Genomic DNA, 23,366 nt, shown 5'->3' with positions numbered 1-23,366 from the left:
GCAACTGTATGTACAGCAGAATGAATGATGTATAAATGCAAAATTGATATATTCAATAGTCACTGCCTGCAACTCATTTAATAGAATTATTAAGAAACAAAATTCCTATAAATTTGAATCCTGGTATTTAATGTGTCTATGGACTTCCATCAGAAATGTTTAAATACTTTAGGACACAGGTTAGTTAGCAAAGCCTCATATCATGTCTGAGAGTGAGATAAATAACAGGACCTTCATTCAAAAGAATAAACAGAAGCACACAGTAAAAGTGGCTGCTAAAACTTCACAGAATCCCAGTTATACCTAAAATAAACCAAAATTAAGAAAATCTTGGGTGAAACTGGAGCTCTGTGTGGGTCATGTAGCTTCTCCTTTAGAACAGCATTTGGTTTGATCCCCTTTTGTCTTCTTCCACCCCAAGCCAGAGCTCACAAGCTCTTCTGCTGGCCAGCATAGTTGGCAGGTTTTGCTGTCCCTGAGGTGTGTCTAACCCTCTGTGCAGAGGCATCACTTCCAGAGAGATGCCACAGCAATGTGCATGCTCGCAGAAATTTCAGGCAAACAGAGTGTCAGGACCTGACTGTGCTCCCCGGAAATATGTGCAAAACTAAGGATGGTTTAAGTGAAGGATGAGATGAGCCTTGCATCCACAGCCAGCAGAGTTTGCAAGAAGTCTCTGTGCAGATTCAATCAGTGGCCTCTCTGCCAAGACTGTCAACAAAGGTGCCAATTAGTGCCAGTTGTGATGATGATTTTTGTGATGCCAGCACCTGTCCACTATGAACTGGACTGTGACCACCCTCACATTTCCCATTAGATGCTGAGCAGCTGTCAGGTGGTAGCAGAGCTGAATGATGCATTAGGTTCTGTGCAAATCAGCAAGTCAGACAGGCAGTATTGTCTCTAAAATGCCTTTCATGTCAAATTATTTTAATCTCTCTTTAACAATGCAACTGACTTTGTTCCTTTGACTTTAGTCTGTTTTCTAGCTCATGGATTATTATTCATATAATACCAAGCAACATTGTGTGACAAAACAAAACAAATTCAAATGCAAGTATAACAAGAATTTGAGCTGCAGGCACAAAAATCACACTTGCAAAAATGTATTTACACAGCCCTTTAGTGGCAATAAATTCTGTAATTGTAAACCCATTGGACTTTGGCACAATGTCAGCTTGATAAACAGAGACCTGTACAGAGGCGTATTTGCAGTGGACATGTACAGCTTTTAATGTATGCAGACTTTAATACTGTGCACCAGCTCACTTTGGAGAACACAAGCAGAGTTTTATATGCAGATGCAAACCAGGTATGCATGCACACAGGTGCTGAGATCCTGACCAGGAGACCTTTGCTCCTAGGGGAGTGAGTGTCTCACACAGCCGTTGTCCCAAACAGGCACGGCCTGCACTGATGTGCTGTGCACACAAAACGTGCTGTGCACACAGCATGACCTGCAGGTCTGTGCTGTGCTCTGCACATCCTCTGCCTCAGGACAAGCTTGGCTGGCTGATTGTAATGAAGCAGCCTGTGGGCAGCTGCCACTGGGTCACACCAACTCCTTGCCTTTATCTAAGCAGCAGCAACTAATTCCCATGTGTGTATCCTTTTTTCTTTGACAGTGAAAATGATTAATGGAGTTATTTTGTTTTAGAAAAACCTCACAGGAACACAAAAGACTGAAATATTGGGTAACCTTTACATGGACAGGATCTGCACAAGATACTGAGCCTGCACAGAGGCTCGTTCAGTGGTGCATAACTTGGGCTTCCCAGCACCTGAATGGATGTAAGATCATCTGTGCTAACCTTTTTTTCTTTTAAATTTTAGTTGCAATAAATGGTATTTTAAAGCATATTTCACAGAGTCTGAGCGTCCTTGTTACTGGGATTACAGTGAACCAGCAACTCCTGGCACAAAACCCTATTTGTGGGATTGTGTGTGCTGCACATAGACTGTTATGTAGCTTTGATGTGTCTGTTTTATAATCTTGTTTCCCATATGACACCTTTCCATCAGCCTCATCTTTTTTGTTTGTTAATTTTGTTCTGCTGTTAATTTACTGAATATGCCTCACAGAGGATTATATGACCCTTGCACTTGGAGATGTTCTCATGGGTTCACGGGCACAACATTTTATGCAAAACTCATACTCACCATCCCTACTGAAGAAAGACTTAATGGAAATGCCCAAACCCCTTATTATTTATTGGAAATAATTGATAAAAGGATGTGTCTCTTCAAGTTCATGCTTTTGTATTGGTTCATAAGATGCACTTGGTTATTTTGGTAATTTTTCAAAAAAGAATGACTGTGATCATGTAGTGAAAAAAATCCATTTTACTGAATAACTAAATAAGGCTGCACAATGTATTCAAGGTGTTCCCCATGTTAAATACTGTGTGACACAGCAACAATATTTTGAAAAATCCTGAGAACTAAAAACTGTATAACAAAATCCATCTGATACATTGGACTGACTCTCTAAGAAATCCTGGAGATATTTGTGTGACTACACATTGAGTCTCCCCTCAAAACCCTGGATTTTCTATTCAGTCATGCCCTAAACATGATCTTTTAAAAGATGGATACAACTGCATATATTTCATTTTTTATAGCAAAAGTATATCAGCTCAGAGTTCTTAGTAATTATAAAATATAAAATTTCACAGATTTATATTGTGAATAATAATTAGGAACTGAAAAAATAGTTTTATTATTTTCTGTACATGGCACATTGGATGGCTGATGTTTGGTTAGGAAGAAGAAAAGAGCTATTTGTAGTAATTTCAGTTTCAAGGACTATTAGCTTAATAACAAGGAACTTGATAGAAACTTGTATCTAGTGGATTTTTTCTAGGCACATAGAAAACATTAATTTCTGTAGGCACTTATGAAATGAACACCCATTAGGGATTTTTGTCTGTAGTTTTGCAAATCCTTTGAAGTTTCAAAATAGATTGCACATTGCCAATGCATTGAAAAGCTATCCTACTTTATAGCTGCAAAACAAAGGAAGAAAAATACATTTACAATCTCCAGTGGAAATAAAATCACTTAAAAAAAAGAAAATAGAAAAAAACTCCAACAAGTATAAATATACATACTTATACATTCACTCGAGGTACTGAAAACATATTTTGGATACAGTTGTTTTGTCTCTCTTGACCAAAGCAGAATGGTTTTTCTCAGCAAGATGCTGCATGTAATGTACCACAGAGAAGTTTTTCTTCAAGATGGTGTGGGAAAAAGAGGTTCAACATGATTTCTAATTGTGAGCTTGTGCAAACCCATGTGGGTGTACTTCAGCCAGTAATACTTCAAGACTTTTTATCTTTGGAATGATATAAAATGTTTTCTTTAATAATTATTAATATATTTGAAATCTAACTTGTTACATTTGTGGGTAATACCACATTTATCCAGTCTCATGAGGACTGCATATAAGTAACTAATACAGGGGCATGCTATATACTATTTTTTTCATTTTTAAGCACAGCACTTTTTCAGTTCCCATCATAACATTTAACATGAGAACCCTCATGGTGTATTTTAGTCATAAATTACAACATCCAGTTCCAGAAGTTTTTTCCCCCTTAGACCTATAAGGAAAAGGAAGAATCTTCATGCAGCTAATGATTTAAGGTAGGAAATTCTGACAGTTCTTATATTAAAACAACCTATTGGATACACTGCAAATTCCTTTGCCTTCAAAGAGTTCCATTCCTTCAGAGACTGTCCAAAGCAGGACACATGCAATGTGTTGTGTGTTGGAATACATACTCTCTTAGGTTCTTAGGTTATTCAAAGAGAAGCTGGAAAAGATGTATTTTCATCAGTGCCGATGAAGTACATTATTTGTTCAACATATTATGCAGCAAAACTTGGTGCACTGTGCACCTTCTGTTAACATATCTTCCCATGTTTAAGACTAGAAAATATTAATGGAAAATACAAGCAGGGCCATATAAGCAGGAAAGTGTGTTGTAAAGGAATTGAAACAAATAGCATGCATGCTGGCTCTTAGCTTGGCTTAGGTTTTTGAAATCTAGAATTCACAGTTGGACCATTAAAGCAGAAAGGGATTTATTCTTTGTAGTTCCATCATCTTGTTACAATCTTTGTCATAGAAAAGGAAGCAAGAACCTTGTGCCATTTTCATTTCTTGTTTAATATCTTCTTCACAGGAAAATGCTGCCAGGATATTAAACTCATCTGTTCTTTTGGATAATAAGGATGTAATGTACCATTCTGACCTTTCCAAATGCTGTGTTTCAAATTACTGTTCATTAGATTTTTTTTTCTTGATTAAAGTCTCACTAACCTGTAGAAACAGAATGAAATAAGATCTAGTCAAGGCATAGCATATCAAGCATGTTCATAACAAAACCACACATTTGTATAGCTCAAGGGCTGTAACAGATATTAACACTTTGTTGTGCTATATGATTGCTCTGTTCATTCATAACAAAGAAGCTAAAATTATATTTGTTTAAATTTTTCACATGCTAATTCAGAGTCACAAGCTGAAGAACTTTTATTTGGTTGAAAGTTTAATTATGAGAATAAAAAATACTCTATTTCTGGTATCCTGTAGAAAAATTTCAGAGATGAAGTAATAATAGAACTGAATTATAATCCTCAAATGGAAATGCAATTAAATGATAAAATATATATGACTGAGGGCCAGATTCTGTTAACCTTATTCCCTTTCTATTTAGATTCAGAAATAGATATTAAGGGCAGAAGAAACGATGCACTATGGTCTAGTCTAACCTCCTGTGTGGTCCCAAAATGTTATCTATCATCCTCTGTAGTTTCTGAATGAGATGTAGCATATCTTTCTAGGAGACCCAGATGGCTCTAATGGTTGAAAGCTCTCACTGTTAATTTGGTGATGGGGGAACAGACTGGAATTCTTGGCTCCAGTTAATTACACATTCCTTCCTCCTAAATGAGAGGGTTCTTTACTGTCAGGAATACTTTTTGCCTGTAGGTACCTGAAGGCTGTAGTCAAGTTACTTCTCAGTCTTTTCTCAACTGATTTAATAGCTAAGAATTTATTTAGTATTTCACTACTGGTACATTTTCTTGTTTTTTTAAATTTATTTTCAGAATTATTTTATGTATCTATTTTTGACTTACCATACCTTTTTCAACAAACCATAAAGGTGCATGGTTTTCCAGTAAATTTGACAAATGTGAAAAACCTGCCAATTTCTGAATACTATTCACCTATTTACTCTCACCAAGATTACATTTGTCATCAAATAGCATCCCATTCATAGTTCATACCCAACTTACATTTATAATGACAACGTGTTCTTCTCAAAACCACTATTTTTTTTAATAACTCAGGACCAAAACATACTTAAACCAAAATGAATTATTAATCTAAACAAAAAATTAGATGCAAGCTGTCCCTTTGTATACAATTAAAAATAAGTCAATGCACTACTCCCTTGTGTTCACAGTTTAATTATTTTTTCTGTAAGTGTCCATACTAATGGAAGTTTAACACTTTAGGCTGGTTTCTACTTTTTTTTTAACAGTGAAGTGGTTTTGCCTACAGTTTGACCTTTGCTGAGGAGAACTGGCCAGCCTTGGGACTGGTGCTGCAGAATTACAGGCACAGTGGTGATGAAATATCTGCTAATGGTGCTCCTGAGAGAGAATAACTCAGTGTTGGTGTGGATGTTATTAATGCCTCCTGAGGGACTGCACTATCTGTCAGACCAATTGCTTAGCTGTTGTTTACCTTTTCTGTCTGTGTGGATCAGTAAGCATTTAAAAAAGCACTGGGTAAGAATCTGTTAACACTTATGAAAACATGAGCCAAAATAAGGAAAAAAAAATTGTTGTAACAAGGAAATTGCCCAGTCTGGGCAGAAAATTTCTTTTAAATGGTGTGTCTCATACTGACAAATATTAAGAGATGAACATGGGGATGAAAGGATAGGTAACAATTCACATGATTCTCTGTAGGAAAAACAGGTAAGTATCACCCAGAGAAGCAACAGCCTGAAGTTGGATGCATAACTTTTCCTCAGAAACATTTTTTTTCTGAGCCTGAACATCAGTATTAGGGAAAAGAAGCTGAACTTTGGAAGTAGCTGTAGCTGCAGGTTATACCAGTTGCTTTCTGCTACAATGCTGGATGCCAGGAGAAGGCAAGTCATCAGTCAGGAAGGGTTTACGATGAACAGATATGGTATTAACTCCTTTCTCACTTTCAATTCATACAGACAGCACAGTATCAAAAGGAAGTAAAAAAGCCAAAACAAGTAATTCAAGATCCTTTCAGGGATCTAGCATCCCTATGGATACACATGTGGTTATCCATGCAATGCACACACACACAAAGTGACTGGAACGTCAATTTACAACCTTTTCTAATGTCTACATATTTGAACTAATGGTGTGGCACATCAGATGTCCCCTTCTGCCTGTGGTTGCCTTGAAGGACATTCTTATTGGAGGCACTAAAGACTAGACGGATGAACTAATTACCATAATCTAACCTCAAATGACTACAGGAACCATGAGAACTTCCTGCTGAATCCAAAGATTCCTTGGAGGAAACATTTCTCCTCTTTCTTGATCAACTGCAATCCTTGGCATGCTTTCCTAGCAGGGCAGTACATGGAAAAAAGCCTGGAACTCCTCAGCACTGTGCATGGCTACTTTGCCTGTCTCCATGTGGTAACCTGAATCTCTTTAAGGATCATGAATGGTTTGTTTTGGGCTATTCTAAAAACAGCCACGCATACAGTAGGGCCATAAGGCTCTTCCTCTTCTCAGACTGAGATTGCTGTCACTCACCCTATTCAAAGTGCTACATGGAGAACTACACAAATACATTTTATTGACAGCAGGATCAGGCACCTTCATTCTTCATCCCAATATTAAGCCTACATAAACTTTGGCATCATTGATTTTATGTTTTGTTTCCTTGGGACTCTGAAGAAAGGGCCCAGAGAATAAGAAATGAACAAACATCATTTAAAATGAGGAGGAAGAAAAAATGAAGTCCAATTGAACAAATGTGTAAAATTGACATGTTATTTTGACAGCATTAACTAGTGACAGCTTGATTTTCAGAACATTCTATCTTTTACTTTGAAAAATAAAATTTAGGTGGTAAACCTAGTTTTCTTGACAGGCCCTTGAAGAAAGGATAAGGATTTTATGTGACAGAAGATCTCATTGTGTTTATGAAATATTTTTTGTGTCCCCAAATATTTTACCTAAGCTAAGCTAAATCCATGGTAACTAATTTGATTTTATCAATGGATTGTAACATTAAGGTTTTTCTTATTTTTCCTTTTTTTCCCCCTTCTGGTTTCTTTTCTGCTTTTTAAAGTCTTGGGTTTTTTTGAAATGTTGTACAGTTTTCTCAAAAATTAAGTAGCTGAGTCTCTTAAGACATTAACCATGTATGTATCCCATAGGAATCAGCTTTTCTGGTAGCTGGATAGATGTCTGGTAAAATCACATTCTCTTATGAAAAGGGAAACAGGTGAATATTGACAATAGGTTTCAGGGCACATTTTTATACTGCCAAGAATTTTGGATTTGTTATGTCAGAGTGGGAATGAAGACAAACCCTTCATGTTTGCATAGACAAGAAGTAATTATTTTGATAATTTTGAAGTCATATGAAAATTCTAAGGCACAGACCTAAAATTCAATATGCAACCTTATTTGAAAGCCTTCCCCTTTTCTTACACAGTATAATGAAGTCTACTGTCCAGAAATTAATAACATGGAAATGCAACTTGAAAGAACTTATTGAAACAATTAAAATTGTACTTAGGGGTATTTTATGGATTTTATTTTTTATTGTTTTGTAGCAGTTTCAAGGCATCAAACTTTTTTAATGTAGACAATTCCAGTCTTCTTTTAAACTTACTTAAAATTTACTTCCCAAATAGATTTGTGAAATCCAAAAGGAAAAAAATGAGTGTACACTAAGTACCTGTCACAAGTGTGTGTAAAGCGAGGCAGAATTCAGAGGAAATGTGACTGCTTCCCTGTCACCTTGCCAAAGGCAACAGCTGGTGAGTGCCTCAAGCTCCAAAGAGGAGCTGGTTCAGAGATGGCACTGCCAGCTCCAACGAGCAGATACCAATCCACTCCCCTGAGCAGCAGAGCTGCAGAGAAGCCCCTCACCAGGTTGGCTGGCCTGGAGCACTGAGATCTTTCACCTCGTGCTATGGACCTGCAAAAGCTCCACCAACTTTTGGAGACTGCTATAAGGCTGGAAGCAGTGGCTGGAGTGTGGCTTGGGAAAAGACTGAAATCCATGAAACCTCAGCTTGATCATGGCTCGTCCTACTGGGATCCATAAAGCCTAAAGCCACAGCACAAACCAGAAAAGGCAGACATTCCAAGATCACTGCTTTGCCCCTGGCTCTCAGCACCAACACCTAGAACTTCATTCTCATTCATCAACTTTTCACTGCTTTTCAATCGCTGTGTATTTAATCTCTTCAAGGAAAAGACACCACCATTTCAAACATATTAAAAAATAAATTACTTTGGAAAAAAAATTCAAATTTCATTCCCTCAGCATTCCAATTAAAGCAGTTTGCTCATTATTATAGCTTTAGTTTGTACAATGGGATATTCATTCTGTATTACATATATATTACACATATATGCATGTACATATAACAGACAGCAATTCCAGGTCTGTTAAATGTTTTCATTTAAGAGTTATTGAATACAGTCCCTGGTGCAGTGGGATGCTAAAACTCTCTGTGTATAAAACCAAATGGATTTCAATGATGGTACTCACAAGCTTGTATTTTATATTTCCTCAAGTTCCTCCCTTCTCAGATGAATATACTCTTTAAAAGGGGTAAAATAAATATCCTTTTATTTATCTGATTCTTAAGGGTGTCAAATCTCAGTTGCTTCATACTGAATCACGTGTGCACCATTGAACTGATGGCTTGATTTCAAATCTTCTGAAGTCAGTGAGCATCACTGAGGGTTTGTGCTTGCTTGAATGTTATCACTACTGTCCTTTGTGGTGACTATGCTAGAAATTCACTGCATTTCCAGTCCTGAATAAAGAATGCTGGTCATGCACACAACACTGAAAGTGAAAAAATATGTACTGGGAGGTCAACAATAAAGAATGAGGCTTTCCATTTTTTGTTAATCCAAACATTTGTGTTTCTGATTTAGGGATTACAGTTCAGCAGATGCCAACTGTTTACATTTCAGGAAAGGTCCCTCTGGTATGTATGAAGGACTTGTCCTGAAGTGAGTCTGCTTGATCTCTATAAATATTTGGAGGTAGCGTGCCACTTTAATGGAATTAATAAAAATTGTGGAGATTTTTATTGCTACATAGACTATACTCTACAGAACATCTTTGAACAGACTTGATGTAACCCATTTATTAAATGTCTGCTGTACCTCATATTTAGCACAGCAGCATTTTAGAGACAGATCTTACCACCTATGCACCTATGATGAGACCTGCTGAGGTGAACAGGATTTCTCACTGCCGTACAATATGACTTTATATTTTACTTTCTTTGTCTGTCTGACATTGGAACTTGCTTACAGGTATCACTTCCTGGAGTTGGACACAAGTAACCAGAGTACTGGGAGAGAAAGAAGTATCTCAGAAACCACAACAGGCAATTTGTAAAGGCTAATGATTTAATGACATATTTTATAGCTTATGGTAAGTCAAACTTTTGCGGTTTTAGTAAAAAGCTTAAATGAGTTCTCATGTTTATTTTTCACAGTTATTACATTTATCACTCTTAACCGTCCTTTGCTAGGATAAGGATCATTCAAATATTTTAAATTATATGCATATATATATATATATATAAAAATATATGTTTGTTGTACTGCCCTTCACTCTCCTTTTGCCCTTGACAAAATCAGTTATGCTGTCCCTTTTTCTAATTCTCACAGAGAACTAGTTGTGCCAACCAATTTCCATGTGATGGAAATACCTGCCCCTTTTGTTGAAAGGACAGAAACATGCAGGATTCTACTGAGGTACCTGTACCTCTGAAGCATATACATTGTATTCCTTAAGTGAATTATTTACCACTGTAATGTTATGCTTACCTCATTCTTCCAGCTGAATCCACAGATACTGGGATGAGCTGAATGATTTTCAACAATTCATAAATATTTACAAAATAAGTGGGTTTTACTCAGAAGTATATTTATGGTAATGCTAAACATAATACAATATTACAGAAAATATTTCTGGGACATAGGGCAAGTAGGAATTCTGAGAAAGAGATCTGGAGCACAAGAACAGCAGATACACAGAAAACACAGAGAACATAGATTACATTTTTGTATTTAATTCAGGATAATTTTTTCAGTGTTGTCATTATATAATGCATTAGAAGAGCCTGCAAAAGGCTCACAGTCCTTGCACCCTCTTGTGAGGTTCTCTGCAGAGATAATTCTTCCTGATTTCACAGACAAACTCAGAGTGAATACCCAAATATTCAAAATATTTTCCATTCACCTACCAATAAAACAACCAGTCATTACAAAAAATCTTGCACTCTGTGTCAATATTCTCATATCTTAAGTATCTCTTTGGACCAGGCTCAGTTGGAAGAAGTTAAAAAGTCTGGATGAGATTATGATAAAAAGCAATGGGAATAATTGGAAAGCCATAATAAAGTGCTAATATTCCACCACCTGGTATTCATATAAAGATTGATGCTGAATATACTTTAATTAGAATATAAGATTATGACTCAAAGTGAGATGTCAAAATAGGAAGTCCATAAATATGTAAGTAGGATAGAACTGAAAAGACAAGACATCTCAGAGATTATGTTAAAATGGGCCACCGAGAAATACACCAATATGCAACATGCATTTTGACAAAATGCAGAAAGATGTACTTCAGAACTCTGGATACTAATTTTTTATTCCTTGCTTTTAAATTCATTGGATTAATAGAAAATATCCAGAAGCCATTGTGTCCATCTAAAATAAACATCTGCTTGATGTGTAACTGATATCCAAGAAACAATAAACAGCTGAATGTGAAGGGCAATTACAATATTAGATTGATTTATAGCCCAATAGTCTGCTTAAATCTGCACCTAAAATACTTGAAAATTCTAGTGGCTAAATTGCCAGTGGTCCCCATAGATGAAAATTTTGTTATTAATTGAATTTAGAAACAAGCAAGAGCAGAAAAACTCAGAGAAACCAACTTTTTGAAAAAAAATGCCAAATGAGCTTGAACAAATCACTATGCCCAATTCCTAGCAAGCACTGAACTGAAATGCTTCAAAACATTTCATAAATATGTGTTTACATGGAATGTGAACATCCATAATTCTGGTGAAAACATGACTCCATAATCCCTCAGTAAGAGTGAACATGGCAAACAGCACTTTAGTCTTCTAGGGGAATCCTAATGTTGAATTCTGCTCTGTATATTTAACACAGAGAAAAATTCTAGAGCGTGATATCTTATTAAAAAAAACCCCAAACAAGTTGTAAATTCTTCCCCTTTGAGACAAAAATTAGACATTGGATTTCTGAGACTGGGGGATGAACTTCCTCTGTTGGCAGTTCTTCCTCTTGGGTAACTTATCACTATGTTTGTAACCTCAGCTTAGATTTGGCACTGGTTATCCACCAGGCCACCTCTTTCTAGGTCCATAGCCCAATCTGAGAGAGGTCCTCTGTTTATCAGTGTAACTGCTTATTTCACCAACCCCCCATGCTCAAGTGGAAGATGATTACGGAGCCTGGAGCCAACACATGCAGCCTTTATCTGTGCTCCATTTACTGAGAGATGAGGGTGCTTCATGCTGATCATTTTAGTTTTTAACCCATAGAAGAGTATGATTCCAACCTGTGTTATTTCTTATTTATATTAACATTGATAATTTGTTGCCTGTTTCAATACTATGGAAAATGATACAGGCATTGTCAGTCTTTTCTTAACTACTGCTTAAAAGGAAACAAATAAGCCAAAATCTGGGTTCAACTTTAAGGCTTCAACTTCATGTAAGTTTGCTGTTAAAGCTATAGAGAGTGTAAAATCTGTTGCCCTGGCAAGGAAACTTCTTGTGCTAACATCCAGCTTTCTGCTCATGTCTGGGCACAGGAGTTTTCAGGATCTGCTCCAAGTCATGCCTTTAAATCTGCGTTCTCACCTATTTTGAAGCACCCTGTACTCTTTGGATCTTTATGGGTAATTTCTATGCAAGCACTGCAGGGTAAGCACAATATCCTTGTTCCTTGACTAAATTTCAGTTATCCCTGCTAGGCAGCCTCCAAGACACACAGCTTTTTATTTTTCAGAGAACAAAAGTATTCCATCTTGCTTTGTTTCCAACTTCCATCTTGAGATCCTAGCCTAACTTTCTTCGTGCATTTACCTAGTGACTAAGAGGATCCATTTGCTTCTCCTTGAGTCTAAGGAAATATTTATTCTTTTGGGAAATTTGTAGAGAAGTAAAAATAGGTGCACGGAGTACTAACAGACTTGCTAACTTATTCCCAAAAAAGGAGGCACCTAAACAATATCTGGAAAAATATTCAAGGAAACATAGTAATAATAATGATAATAATAACAACAGCAACAATAACAGAAGGGAACAACTGAGGAAGACCATGAAGAGTAGAAGGGCAAGGGATAAAAATTTTATGGCCTGAAGAAATATCAATAGTAGTGATGAGACATAAATCAAAATGTAGCTACTTGATCTTCAGGCTGAGGTTACAGCATGATAATTAGAAAACTCTGTTTTCAATTTAAGTGGATTTGTTTGATTTTAAGTCTCCAGAGACAAAAATCTGGTGCTGAAGATGCCTTTTAAAATGAAATAAATTTCAAGGAGAGCTGGATTTGAAATGCAACATTTATTTTCTACCTTATAAGGCAGTGTTAGAAGTTCCCTTCATATCTTCCCCAATAGCTTTTATATTAGCAAATGCTCATATACTCAAGTGCAAAATTACTGTGATAGAAAAAGGAAAGTGGTTCTTTTAATTTGCTTTGCTGTTTTGAACGTCCAGTGACCTGCAAAACATGGATAAAACCCATTGGTTTATTCACTCACTAGAAGGCTTTAGAAATATCTCATCACTTTTACAGGAGTGAACACTGCCAGAGTTGTGAAATTTGGTGATTACTTCACATGTTAAGAATAAACATTGTTGCCACTGATGTGCCTTATGTATGCTAACAATAGGTACAAAAGTTATTGGATTGCATAGTATTCATTTCTCACCTGGAGAAGACTTAGGATCTTATTCCATGGAAATGACAGAATGAATGGAAATCAGTTAATAGGGTTAAACCCACTGTAGAGAGACGTGAAGCATAAAGCCATAGTTAATGATTCGTGATCTCTCTCCCTCTGCCCCCATCAATGCAGTCTCTTTATTCCTCTTTGGTCTATGCAACTCATGTATATTCCTCTCAGCTAGCATTTCATGACCTTGTTTGAGTCCTTAGTCTTTTCCTTAAAAACTCAGATGATGGTAAGGTTACTTTTTTTAAAACAGCAGTGGAATGTATTATACATGTGTGAATCAAATGAAAAACACTAATTCTGAAATGGTAGCTCCATTGACTAAAAATGTTTATGTAAATAAAATTTTCACATCTTTGTTTTAAACACTCCAAAAGTAGACGTGATGCTGAAACCAGGGTATTATTTTGGCATGCTTACTCCTTCACCTGATTGTCTCTGATCTCTTAATATCTGCACTGTGGTTCAATATCACAAAGCAAAATATGTACTGTTCTTTCCTCAGCTGAGCCACTTGTGGAGTGTTTCAGTGTATCCAGATGTGGCACTCGGTGCCATGGTTTAGTTGAGGTGTTGGGGCATGGGTTGGACTTGATGATCTTGAAAGTCTCTTCCAACCTACTGATTCTGTGGTTTAGATGAGACAATAATTCGTTATACAAATATAAATCTCTGGGACTTAACTCTTATTTCAAGTGACAACAGAAACTGTTTAAGTGTTTCTCATGCTAAAAAGATCTCAAATCCCATATTTCCATTATGATGAGATTCATACCAAACACTTACTGAACAAATAACACATGCACTATTATTGAATAAAAAGAACTACATATCTAAATAAGAGGAATTGAAGTGTTGTTTTAAAGGCAGTTGAATATTGAGTATTGCTTTAAAGACTTTATTAAATAATATTGTAGCTTATGCAAAATATTGCAATACGTTTATTATTAAAATATATATTTTTATATATTATAATTTAATATACTTAAAAGCTAGGATTAGAATTAGCATTTCTTTAGCTGATAAAACTCCAGAAAATACACTGATAGGTATTTTGAAGGTAAGTTTTTCTTACAGATCCTGAGATTTATAAAATAATCTGGAGGAAAGCAAAACACAGAAGTCAACCTGTGCTCAAAACTTGCGACTGAAGTTTGCATGCACAGTTAGGAGAGCTCTGTGGAGTTAATCTACTAACACTGTGCTAAATCTTGGCTTTCTTCAAACTGGAACAAATTTTTAGACTATTCAAATTACTATCACTCTCTTGGCAATAGTGCAATAAAGTTCTGATTTTAAACCCAGAAGTATTTGCTCCAGTAGTATTGCTGTGGATGAAATATCACACTATTTTGTCTATATCCTCTGAGCATAATATTATTTGGTGTGATTGCAAAGTAACTATTAAAAATTACATCAAAGACTTGGTGGTATCTTTAAAAAGCAGACTTATTTTTCTGGCAATCCTCTTGCTTTCTTTGTTATTGTCCAAAAGACACAAATTGAGCTGGCAGTGTACCTTTGTGGCCCATAAGGCCGATGGTGTCTTGGGGTATGTCAGGAAAAGCATTGCCAGCAGGCTGAGGGAGGGGATCCTGTCCCTCTGCTCAGCCCTGGTGAGGCACATCTGGAGTGCTGTGTCCAGTTCTGGGCTCTTCATACAGTAGAGACACGGAGCTGCTGGAGTGGGTCCAGTGGAGGGGAACAAAGATGATTAAGGGATTGGAGCATCTCTCTTACAAGGATAGGCTGAGGGAGCTGGGCCATTTGAGCCTCGAGAAGAGGTGACTGAGAGGGGAACTCATCAATGTGTATGAGTATCTAAAGGATGGGTGTCAAGAAGAGGTTTCCAGGCTGTGCTCAGCGGCACCGAGCAATAGGACAAGACACAATGGGCAGAAACTGACCCACAAGAAATTCCACCTGAGTATGAGGAAGAACTTCTTTAATCTTTTAAATCTTTAAACACTTTGCAGTGACTCAGCACTGGAATAGATTGTCCAGAGAGGTTGTGGAGCCTCCCTTACCAGAGATATTAAAGAATTGTCTGGACACAAGCCTGTGCAATGTGCTCTAGGATGGACTTTCATGAGAAGGGAAGTGGGATCAGGTGATTCACTGTGGTCTCTGTGATTCTGTGAAATTCCTTCCCTCTCAAACCTGGGCATGTGGAACAAAAAACATCATGTTTGCTGGAAAGGAAGATGGCAGTATCCTAATCCTTCTGTGAGAGAAGATGAGATTTGCACTTCAGGAAACTTTCAATCCTAGAGAAATGACGGTCTGGCATACAGTGAAAGTCTTCCAGTAACTCATATCCCACTCATTGTCTGGAGAGGATTTCTAAAGAAACTGCATTCAGTTTGCCTTGAAGTTTAAGAACACTCAGAGAGAAGGGGGAACGAGCAAAGCCACGCTCTGCCCAGATTAATGGTTGTCAATCTGCTCATTGACCTGTCAAATGTAACTATGCAAAGTCTTCTAAGAGCAGGAAGTGGATTTGATATCAAAGGCTACATACAGGCAGCAGCTCTTAACTCATGGCTTATGTAAGTGCATATATATAAGAACAGAAGCTTAAACCAGCCAGTCAACAACTCTCTTTCTGAGCTGTGGTGTGTCTCCAGAGATCCTTATTCAATTATTAATGCATCTGCTGCTAATTTCATCATGCAGAGTGTGAATTTGTCTTTCTACCACGAGCTCTAAGGGAAGTTTGTAAGAAATATAGAACTTGTCAGCACATAAGAGTCAACACATTACTGCTGTGCTGCAGCCATTTATAACAAAACTAAAATGAGCACTCACTTGTTTGGCATTAATTTAATGTCCCACTTAGCTCCTATCAGACGTAAATAGCTGCTTCATCCATTTAAGCATTTCTGTTCGTGCACATAATGAAGTACTCTGTACCTGTCAAGTAAGCAGAATTCATAACTGAAATAAGAAATGGATGAGAAAATTCAATGTTCTTAATATTAATCCTCTACAGGGGTAGCATCAGACTTTTTTTATGGCTTCTGTAAGATTCACCTTTTCTTCCACTGTTCAGAGACCAGAGACATGACATATGCTCGCATGCCAAAAATGTTTCTGAAAGGGATATCTGTTCAACTTATGGCACAATCAACAAAAGCTTGAGTTGTCGAACACATGCTATTACAAAATTAAATAGTCAACAAACCTGTCGGTATTTAAATATTTTTATGTTACCTATTTTAGAAAAAAAAAAAATTAATTTTAAACAGCACTCTAGCTGTGATCATATTCTCTAGAGGAAATTTTTATGAAAATGAACAGAGGTAATGACTACTATTAGTCACTGTCATTAGCATAAAACATTAAAAATGACAATATTTATAACAGGCTATGACATGACAATTAAAATATGACTTTCTATCCTTTGTGTATGCTTTGACTACAGCTGGTTGTTATTTTCTAAAGTTAAACTGATAGAAGTCTGGTAATGGTATATTTAATAGCATGTTCATCATCAGATCTAATTGTTTTCCACCACAGGGTATGAAGTTTTATGTCCTCTATCAACCCAAAACAAACAGCCCTACTGCTTAATGGCTCTTCAATTAATGTTTATGGTGCTACTTTTATAACCTAAGCTACAGGAAAAAAAATCCAACAAAATCCCTCCAAGAAGCTATTTAAGAATTTAAGAAGCTTAATGGAACTCAAACCAATACCAAAAATTACTAAAACATGTATGAGGTCCCAAAGCTGAGGATGTGAAATAGAAAACACTAGAATGACATTAGAAAGACATTGGAAAATAGAAATAAAAGACAGTGAAAAATTCTTCTAGCACAGTGTTACAATTGCCATTGGAGGGGAGAACAGACCTTCATGTTGGGGAATTTGGTTGAGGTTGGCCACCTTGCAATTGATGTTGATGCTGGGTTAAAACAGAGAAGACTTGTTCATCCCAAGTCATGCACAGCTGAGACTGTTGCTCAGATTGCAAACTTATTCCCCTGAGAGTGATTTGCCCTCAGTAACCTAGATGCTAGCCTCCTACTCATAATTCTTTTCCCTACTTAGCAGAGCTCATGCTGATTAAAATGAAAGAACAGTTCAAAGACAGGTTTCTCTTTAACTGCCTTGCTGCATATTAATTTTTGTCTCTCCCTTTTGTACTAAGCCTCTAGAAAGCATTGTAAAACTACTGTAAATACGTTTTCACTGGAGAGCTGCCATTGTTCTAAATTATAAAAGCAAATGATTTCTGACTTGGACTGTTAATTGTACATAGAGGTAATATATTAATTTTAAGCTTCCCATGATAGTTCAGACACCCTGATTTCTAGCTTTTAATGATGCATTATGAGCCTTTATTTCTTTGACACCCAGACAATTAATCACTGACACTCCTCAGTCCCCAAAGTAGCTGGACACCATTAGACAAGAAAGAATCAGACCTGAGGGGGGCGTCAAAATTTCTTTTCAGGAATTGTTTTTTTGCACCATAAAATCTGCTTGACATTCATTGCAGCAAATATATTTTAATAGAACTGCTGTTATTCTGCCTCTCCTCCCAGTCTCCCAGGAGTTTTCTGTAGCTCAACATGATGTTCAAAAACAGGCAAAAAATGCTCTGTGAAGTTTAAAGGCTGTCAAGCCTTCTTGGCAAATTCCCTCCAAGAGCAGAGCTGAGAAATGACAAACCTATCACCTGACTGGCTGGTGTTTAAAGCTGACTGCTTTTGATTAGGAAGCAATGAACCTTCCCTTCTGGAGTTCATTCTGTGTTTTATAAGCACCTATTCACTGAAAATTATGCAGTTGAACTGATTTGAATTTGATTAGCGTAACGCTCCAGTTTTATTATTTGTAGTAAATACAGGCACCTCTTATGGTTTTTTACATTTAGGAGAATGTCAGGATAGTTAAAGACTTACTTTTACTTCCTACGTATTATTGCTTGACATTTAAAACAAATCCAAGAATAATGTATGCCTGTATTGCAGTTACTCACTTGTTGTGCATTGCTCAGTACATACTCACACTCTACTTCTCGCTGCTCCAGTGGGAAGAGTAGAATGAAGGCAGTCCTGCCTATTCAAGGACAAGGTACTGTGTCCCCAGCAGGTGAGTTGAGCCAGAAGTAACTGAGAAATGCAGCAGCTAATGTCTTTAATGGAAAACTCCTGTATTAAATTCCATGCTGCAGACTGTGATATTTCAACAGGCAGCAGTGAGGAGGAGCAGAGCTGCTACCAGAGGGGCCAGCACTGAACAGTGAATCACTCTTTCAATGTCAGCCAGCTTCAGGAGTTGCAATGTGAATGCTCTGGGAAGTTGATACCCTTTTATCTTCTGACAGCCTTTCAATTATATGTCCTTTCATATTATTACATAACTTCCAATGATCTGCACTGTGGACCTCAGTAATAAAAACCCATTTCATGCCTGAAGAACACAACTTCTTTGGTAAGTCAGTTCAGACCTAGATGGGGAGCAGTGCATTTGACCAGAAACAAATGCTGAGTGGAGTCAGATAGTCAGGTCAATAAAAGCTAAAAATAATATTTGACTTTGAGAGAAAAGAGAGTTCAGGACACAGCCTAAAGGCTAGATTCAGCCCTAGCTAACTGTATCAGTGTTATAAGGAGAGATTAGACACCCAAATTTAGATGCTGCAGAGGGACTACATATATACCTACAGAACTCACCAGTAAGGACTGGGAGTCACTGAGAGCTTTCATTATTGCTGGTATGGTCCGTAGTGTCTTATGTCTATTAGCTTAGGCTGAGTATTTTCCAACATTTAATTCTACCTATCTTGAGAAAAATGCATATACTTATACAATTCACCTCCTCATTTACTTACCTGTTTTGTAGGCCATCATTTTAGTGCATGACTATAGCAACATATCACAGCCATTAGGGACGCTTTTAGAAAAATAAAGGAGGCTCACTTCAGCTATAATTCCAGCTAATAAAACATTTGTGTGGTATATACATTTTCAGTACTTCTTGAGCTTTCATTAGTACTAGCTCGCTGTCTCAAAATTCTGTAACATATTAATTTCAAGTATCTGTATAAAGATGCGAGACAAGGAGTACAAAAAAGCTGTTTTGGGTCAGGATATTTACATCCTTTATGCAAGCCATGACTCCTGGTTTTTGAGAACCTGAACTAGAGACTAGAGAAAGCTGCAGGCTGTCAGTACTTCTAAAAATGAAAGTGCTCAAATACAGAGAGAAGTGTCTAATCTCTCTTTTAAAAATGTTCAGAGTTACCAATGGAAGTGCCTTCTCCTAAGTAAATCCTATTTCTTTACTAACAGCCAATTTAAAACAAAGCCACCAAAGCAAAGAATTAGCAGAAGTTACAGAAGTACAGAAAATTCACTTCTGGGAAATTCCACAGGCCAATTCCACAAGGTGAATGAGGTGCACAGGAAGGTCCAAAGTGAAGCCTTGAATGGTCTGCTCACAGCAAAGCTCTTGTGCATTGGGATGGGCTTCTCTACACCCAGTTTTCAACTTCTTGACAACAGAGCATTGGGCACAGAGCAGGCCTGTCTGAAATTCCAAGGAGTAGCATATGCCTCATGCCTTGTTCTTAGCGCTGCACAATTTAATTAACGATACGACTTGATATACACAATCTGTAGCTTTTAATGAAAGCAACACCCACAAATTTAAAACTTTGTTCCTTAAATGTTTTGAATTTTGCCTGATCTGAGTAACCTGAAAGACAGCTACATAGTCTACACTAGACATTTAAGAACATCTTCTAAACAGTAGAGTATATTTCATCTCATTTGGGGTTTTTGACACATAACTGAAAAGTATATATAATGTATATGCATATATATATGCACACATATATATGCAGCTGGAAAACAAAAAAATCAGAAAATGCAAGGAAGTAATGGAATTAGATGAACTTTGGTATTTTGCTACAAAGTTCTACATCGCTCAGAATGAAGAAAAAATCTAACTTCTCCTTTCTTCCTCTAGAGACTTTTGTTAATCTTCTAGAAATATAAGTAGAGTCTTCCAGTCTTCTGAAATATTTTATCACCCATTAAAAACTGCAGTTACTACTGCAGGTAAAGGAATGACTATTCTCAAGTTTCCAAGAATACTAGGTCATTTTCTTTAGGCAATCATGATCACCTACTTCTGAGTCCCCCTTGAAGCCATTTCAGGAAATGTGGTATAATGGTTAAGAGTTTGGCCTCTAAGTAAAGGTATTTTGGTTCTGATGAATAGTATTCTGTGATGTAGTACAGTTTCCCCCTTCTCCTTCCATTTGCTATATGCAAAGCAAAAATAATAATAAATAAAAAATATTTCTAGGAGCCTTAGATTACTATTTAGAGTGTTAACACACTTAAATATAATCTAAGTAAACCCTTAAGAAAGCTGCATATTTTCACCCATTTCTTTATCTCACTCACAGCCTACATAAAACTGGAGTGTGAATACTGTCACCTAGGGTTTATTTCCAGCTCTAGCCAGGAGAAAGAATCTTGAAAAATCCATGGAGTTTTTTCTCAAATCTAGAGCTGTGTTAGAGTAGCTTCTGGCCACAGTCTTTTAGCTCTTTCTCTGCAGCAAAAAAATCCATGTCTGAACCAGGGCATAGTTTAAATTTTAAATTTTTATCACCATTTGCAAGAGCAGAACTCTGGTTTTTAGTGTGGGCAGAAAAGTGCCACCCCTTTTTTAACACATGGTGACAGGGAATGAGGTCCCATATGAGGACTTCATGCTGTTCCTCAGGGAAAACTTCAGGTCCGTTTCTGGTGTTCGATCAGGAGAAACAAGGCAAGGACTGTGCTTGCACCAGGCTCTAGGAAATGAAGAGGAGTCCAGCTACAGCAGGACTCTACATCAGCTATTGATGCTGCTTTTGTGAGCGGAATCCTTCTGGATGCACTAGATACCAACAGCAAGTGACAATGGTCTTTTGTTTCGCATGGTCTTTGCTGAAGAAACAAACTATTTACTAATAACTAAATGCAATAACTGTACTTTTCTATGACACATGGATGTATATAAGCTTATTACAGAAAAATACAACTCAGTATTTAGCTTGAAGGATTTAGGAAATGTTAGATTTATAATTTCCATTATAATTATATAACGTTCTTTAGCATATACAAGAGAACATAGCCTTTAACTACAGGACTCCTAATCAAACTACCCTTTTCTCCAAAAGAACTAACTCATTCTGGATATAAGATTGAATTAAATACTTGTATCTGTCTTAAACTCTAATGGCATGACCCTTTTTTGTTTTCTCTTTCTCATCCAAATGAGAATTTTATTTGCTTTCTAACAGATTTTCATTGTCATAGTTTGTAGCAAAAATGCTACAGTAACTGAACAATATAAACATTAATAAGTGAATATTCACAGCAGCTCAAAGAAGATACCAATATTTTCAGAGATGAACAAGTGGAAAACAGAGCAAAAAAAACCACCCCAGAATCTGCAAAATTTGGTTTTCAAATACTGTCTCAAAGGACTGACTTATCCCAAGGGGAGACGATTTCTTCAAATATTTTCAGTGCTCAACATACCGCAAAAATACAGTTTATTTATTATTGTGTTGCTTCTGTGAGAAGATGATTAACTGTTGTATTTCTTTATGACAGAAAAAGAGTAAGAATTTAAATACATAATCAAACTGTCCTGTCTCAAAGTAACAAGCACCACAGGCATTTCGGTATAAGCTCTTTAACAATGGCAAACAAAATGTAAAGTAGTTTCAAATAATCCTATTTTTTGCAGACTGATGTGACCTAATTATCTCACATTTTACATGAACTAAAACCATATAGAAAAATACTACAGCTCACCTGACAGACTGGAAGATCACTGTAAGTCTGAGTGGTAGCATATCCTAGAGAGGGTGGTAATGGTAGGTCCAGAACTCAGGGCTGTGGAGAGTCCCAACCTGAGGCTGTCCTTCGGAAGCAAGTGATTTATTGCAAATGATGTTGAGCACTCTCAGTTCCCTGAACACCATTCAAAAGGTACAGTACTTCCCTAAGGCTCCAAAAATCTGAAAATCAAGATAAAGTTGGGCAGACATATTCAGAAAAGAACATAAAATTAGTTGTCACATTAATATTTTTGCTTAAATGACCTAAGTAGCTTCACATAACATCTTCGTGACACAGGGTTATAGTTCTGATGACACAAAACTCTTGGAAGACATTACCTTCCAAATTCTGCATGCTATGAGATAATGCAGTTACAAAACATGATAGAATTTGCTATACAGTTCTAACACATTCCTGCTCCCTGCAAAGTGCATGTAGAATGGGAGTGCATGTGACCACCTGCTTAGGGTCTCTAAAATGATGAGTGTGAGCAACAGAGCAAAAAAGAGGCAAAGGTGCAAACTATACACTGGTATTTATTTCTAGGTTTGGGTTTTGCTTTTATTTTTCATATTTTTTAGATTTCTCATCTAAATTCTTAATTTTTATACTGCTACAAATTTATCAGGTGCTGCCTCAATACCTTTTCTGTATGTGCAATCATCTACTTGAGATGAAGACTCATAGTCCATGCACAGTAGCATGAGTGTGCTTTTGGCAATGCAATAAAAAAGGAGCTTTTGGGGGTGAATTTTATGAACATCAACACTCATTATGCAGATATTAAAGCAGAGTAATTATATTCTTCCAGAGTAAATTAATTCTGAGTACTGGTATGGATGAGAATGGGAACTTGTAAAAACAAGTTCATTTGCAGTTGTGTTTCATTTCTTGATAATATTAACAAAATCAGGCCTATGAAAGACTAATTAAAATAAGTTCTTATTAAAATAAATGAATTGTGAGAGAATTTAAAGATTTAGGCTGGAGAGGAAGGCATTTTTTAAAACACATTAGTTTCTCTCTTCAGGCAGCCAACATCCAGAGAGTGTGTTAGAGCATCTGGCTTAGGTAATCTGAATTATTTTCTGTAAGCAAAGATCTACTCCACTGAATGTGCAGGTACTCTAGGTACCCATAGCAGCAAAAGTAGTTATTTGAACCTAGGTGATGAATGCTCTGTATTTCCCCAAATGTTACACCAAGGTAATTTCACATGGAAGAA

At 36.8% G+C, this 23,366-nt stretch overlaps 1 protein-coding gene across 6 annotated transcripts in view; it reads right to left on the bottom strand.

The window, feature by feature from the left end:
- Positions 1–2,662: 2,662 nt before the first annotated feature.
- The window catches only part of KHDRBS2 (KH RNA binding domain containing, signal transduction associated 2), a 340,609-nt gene continuing 319,905 nt past the window's right edge, over positions 2,663–23,366 (bottom strand). The window contains exons 11-13 of one of the 6 annotated variants that reach the window (XR_005629817.1): positions 22,115–22,320; positions 12,900–16,196; positions 2,663–4,327 (exon numbers count right to left, since the gene is read on the bottom strand). The gene's annotated coding sequence lies outside the window, so the exon portion shown is untranslated. Of the gene's footprint in view, positions 4,328–12,440; positions 16,197–22,114; positions 22,321–23,366 lie in introns of those variants that run through there. The other 5 variants (XR_005629820.1, XR_005629818.1, XR_005629819.1 and 2 more) reach the window with 5 other exon arrangements.

This window comes from Passer montanus, unplaced genomic scaffold, assembly GCF_014805655.1.
Source record: "Passer montanus isolate IOZ18808 unplaced genomic scaffold, ASM1480565v1 scaffold11, whole genome shotgun sequence".
NCBI lineage: Eukaryota > Metazoa > Chordata > Aves > Passeriformes > Passeridae > Passer > Passer montanus.
The sequence above is the reverse complement of the archived record's forward strand: the minus strand, read 5'-3'. Positions and strand labels throughout refer to the sequence as shown.